At 46.2% G+C, this 4,329-nt stretch overlaps 1 non-coding gene across 1 annotated transcript; it reads right to left on the minus strand.

The window, feature by feature from the left end:
- Positions 1-266: 266 nt before the first annotated feature.
- On the minus strand, positions 267-339 carry TRNAT-UGU (transfer RNA threonine (anticodon UGU)). Its single transcript has one exon. It is a non-coding gene; the product is annotated as a tRNA-Thr (tRNA).
- Between the last annotated feature and the right edge of the window lie 3,990 nt (positions 340-4,329).

Genomic DNA, 4,329 nt, shown 5'->3' on the forward strand with positions numbered 1-4,329 from the left:
GTCACGTAGCACGCGAGCTTATTATGAGCGGGCAGCTGAATAATTGTCCCTTTTATACAACCTAATCACACCAAGTCTGCCAGTACGAGACCCTCGTTCAATGAAATAAGGGAAAGGAGTGTATACCTAAGGGCTCGTTTTTCCGTGTTTTTTAACACAATATTAATGAGGTCTAACAGACAGTACTGCCAAGGAATGTACAGGGGAAGTTATTAGAACCAATGGAATGTAAATAAGAAGAAAGAAAAGTGGATGAAAAAATAACCAGCCGTGAGCAGGAATCAAACCTGCGACCTTCGAATAACACGTTCGATGCTTTAACCACTGAGCTACCACAGCGGCCTTCCCTTCGTCCACTTTTTTGGGTTTGTATGTGAATTTAGAAGTAAGAGTGGCAGTCAGCGCCATCGATAAGCCAAGCGACGAGTGTGAACACATTCTTATGCGCATGTTTGGCGTCCCGTAGCACGTGAACTTATTATGAGCGGGCAACTGATTAATTGTCCCTCTTATACAACCTAATCACACCAAGTCTGCCAGTACGAGACCCTCGTTCAAGGAAATAAGCGAAAGAAGTGTATACCTAAGGGCTCGTTTTTCCGTGTTTTAACACAATATTAATGAGATCTAACAGACAGTAATGCCAATGAATGCACAGGGGAAGTTATTAGAACCAATTGAATGTAAATAAGGAGAAAGAAAAGTGGATGAAAAAATAACCAGCCGTGAGCAGGAAGCGACCCTACGACCTTCGAATAACGCGTTCGATGCTCTAACCACTGAGCTACCACAGCGGCCTTGCGTCCATCCACTTTTTGGGGTTTATTTGTGAATTTAGAAGTAGGAGTGACAGTCAGCGCCATCTATAAGCCAAGCGACAAGTGTGAAAACACTCTTATGCGCATGTTTGGCGTCACGTAGCACGTGAACTTATTATGAGCGGCAACTGATTAATTGTCCCTCTTGCCCCGCCGCGGTGGTCTAGTGGCTAAGGTACTCGGCTGCTGACCCGCAGGTCGCGGGTTCGATTCCCGGCTGCGGCGGCTGCATTTCCGATGGAGGCGGAAATGTTGTAGGCCCGTGTGCTCAGATTTGGGCGCACGTTAAAGAACCCCAGGTGGTCGAAATTTCCGGAGCCCTCCACTACGGCGTCTCTCATAATCATATGGTGGTTTTGCGACGTTAAACCCCACAAATCACAAATCACATCAATTGTCCCTCTTATACAACCTAATCACACCAAGTCTGCCAGCACGAGACCCTCGTTCAAGGAAATAAGCGAAAGAAGTGTATACCTAAGGGCTCGTTTTTCCGTGTTTTAACACAATATTAATGAGATCTAACAGACAGTAATGCCAATGAATGCACAGGGGAAGTTATTAGAACTAATGGAATGTAAATAAGAAGAAAGAAAAGTGAATGAAAAAATAACCAGCCGTGAGCAAGAATCGAAACTAAGACCTTCGAATAACGCGTTCGATGCTCTAACCACTGAGCTACCACAGCGGCCTTTCCTCCATCCCCTTTTTCGGGTTTATATGTGAATTTAGAAGTAGGAGTGACAGTCAGTGCCATCTATAAGCCAAGCGACGAGTGTGAAAACACTCTTATGCGCATGTTTGCGTCACGTAGCACGTGAACCTATTATGAGCGGGCAGCTGATGAATTGTCCCTCTTATACGCCCTAATCACACCAAGTCTGCCAGTACGAAACGCTCGTTCAAGAAAATAAGGATATATATACTGGATTTTTGAAGTGTGGAGTTCGTTGAAAGTGGTAGAGCAAATCTTGATGGCCAACATAAGTCTAACACAAATTTGATGGAGCAGAGAAAGAGCTTATCTCAAACCAAGGCTAGCAAAGGATGCAACGAGTAAAGAAGGTAGATTTCGAGCACAAGTAGTCACATTTTTCCAACAGCATTAAATGGCATGGTTATATGGTTATTTATCCTTTCTTTGAGAAGGCAGTGAAAACAGAACGCATATATATATATATATATATATATATATATATATATATATATTGATGTTCTGGCTGTGCAAGCGTTTATTCGAGTGAAGCCCTCGCAAAATGAACGGTCAGAGCCTGTACATAGACGATGACGATGATGATAACACAGAGTGGCCACGAGGACAAAGACACAAGCGGATGATGGCGATCATGATCATGCAGGGATGAGCACAATGTAAAAAAGAAACGCCCACACTGATTCCCCCCTCTTAGAAGCGGACACCTTGGCTGCCGTAAGTCAAAGTGACGGGGAACGTCGCGTGAAAGGTTTCATTCGAGAAACGTGGACAATCTCGGTGCTGCGGTAACGGCGGTCGGTTGGGGCGACAAGTGGTGCCACACAATAATACCGGTGATGTCTGTTCTAAAACTATGTATGGCCTGATGAAGCGCGGTTGGAATTTGTCACAGAGTCCAGGAATGCGTATATGCGTTAAAAGCAGGACCTCATCATCAGGTCGGAAAGACACAACGTGATGGAATGCGTCATAGATGATTTTCCGCTCGTGCGGTTTCACTTCAGTATTGATGTCAGCACCATGGCGAGACTGGGCCAGGTGAGAAATGTATTCTTCTCTAGAAGACTGGCATTAATTAACATGGCTTTTAAGGAAGGAGTCGTCGAGAAAGGTAGTAGGAGGATGTCCGTAAACAAGGTAAAACAGTGAGTAACCAGTTGTTCACTGAACGGTGATGTTGTAGGTGAAAGTCAAGAATGGTAGAACAGTATCCTAGTTTTTGTGCTCGGGTTGGGTGTTAACGGCTACCATGTCAAAAAGCCTCGTTCGATGAAATCTTTCTGTGAAACCATTAGTCTGAGGATGGTAGCTTGAAGCTGTCTTGTGAGCAGTCTCAGAAGTTTGCAGAACTTTATTTACCATATGTGAAAGGAGCACTTTACCATGGTCACTAATCAGTGTAATAGGAGTCCTAAGGCGCAGGATTATGGCATGAAGAATAAAGTCAGCTACTTCCGCAGCGGAGCCTGTGATGACAGAGGCCGTTTAAGCGTACGGTGTCAGGTGGTCTACGGCGGTCACTATCCATTTTTTGCCAGTAGTTGTCACGAGGAGAAGCCCGTAAAAGGCAATACCTACAACCTTGAATGACATTGAAGGCCATGGAAATGGCTGTAAAGGTACAGCAGGTGCAGATGTTGGGAGTTTACGACGCTGGCATGGGGAGCAGGAACCGACATACCACGCTACGCTTGAAGAAAGGCCAGGCCAGTAATATCGACATCGAATGCTGTCAAAAGTTTTTTGAAAATCAAGATGGCCGGCAGTCAAGTCATGGTGAAGGGCTTCGAGCACCTTAAGGCGAAGAGAGCGTGGCAGCACAGGAACCGAGCGCTGACCATCAGGATGGTAAATGTGGCGGTAGAGAACCCCATTGTGCAGCCTAATGTGCTGGAGTTGATGACGACGTCACGCGTTAGGTGGATGAGAAGCTCCTGAAAGGTGTTTCATAATGCGTCTGCAGTATAGATAAGACCACTGGCGGGAGCTAAAGATTATCTCGTCGTCCGAACAGGGTTGCCCTATTGAGGTGAGCGTATGAACTACTGTAGATGTGGCGGTCTAGCTCTCGCCAACGCTTATATGGGGAGTAGGAAGCGGGCAACGAGATAAAGCGTCGACGTTTTCATGTTTTCTGCCAGACATTTAAAGTATGTCAAAATTCTACTCCTGCAAGCGTAGTATCCACAGACCCGAGTTTCCGGACAAGTTCTTCGGTGTAGAAAGCCAGCATAAGGCGTGGTGGTCCGTAACGATTGTGAAGTGACGGCCGTGGAGATAGGGACGGAACTTCTGGACCGACCAAACCACAGCCAAACACTCTTGCTCAGTTATAGTGTAGTTCTTTTCAGCAGCGGTGAGTACGCGACTGGCATATGCAACAACTTTCTCTAGGGAAGACTTGTCGCGTTGTAGAAGAACGGCTCCTTTACTACGGCCGCTAGCGGCGGTATGAAGCATAGTCGGTGCGGCTTTGTCAAAATGACAAACCACAGGTTCAGACGTGAGGGCACCCTTTAACAGGTCGAATGATGTTCGACATTCTTGAGACCACAGAAAGGGGACGTTGGAACCAAGTAGCTGGTGTAAAGGAGCAGCTATGGAGGCGAAGTTCTGGATAAACCGGCGAAAATACGAGGTGAGGCCAAGGGAACTGCGCAGCTCCTTCGGTGTTTCGGGACGCGGAAAGTGAAGGACCGAAGGAATATTTCCAGAGTCGGGCTGAATTCCATCTTTGCTAACGACGGGTCCTAAGACCTTGATAGATTTGCTAGCGAAAGAGCATTTCATAGTGTT

This window comes from Rhipicephalus microplus, chromosome X, assembly GCF_043290135.1.
Source record: "Rhipicephalus microplus isolate Deutch F79 chromosome X, USDA_Rmic, whole genome shotgun sequence".
Lineage (NCBI taxonomy): Eukaryota > Metazoa > Arthropoda > Arachnida > Ixodida > Ixodidae > Rhipicephalus > Rhipicephalus microplus.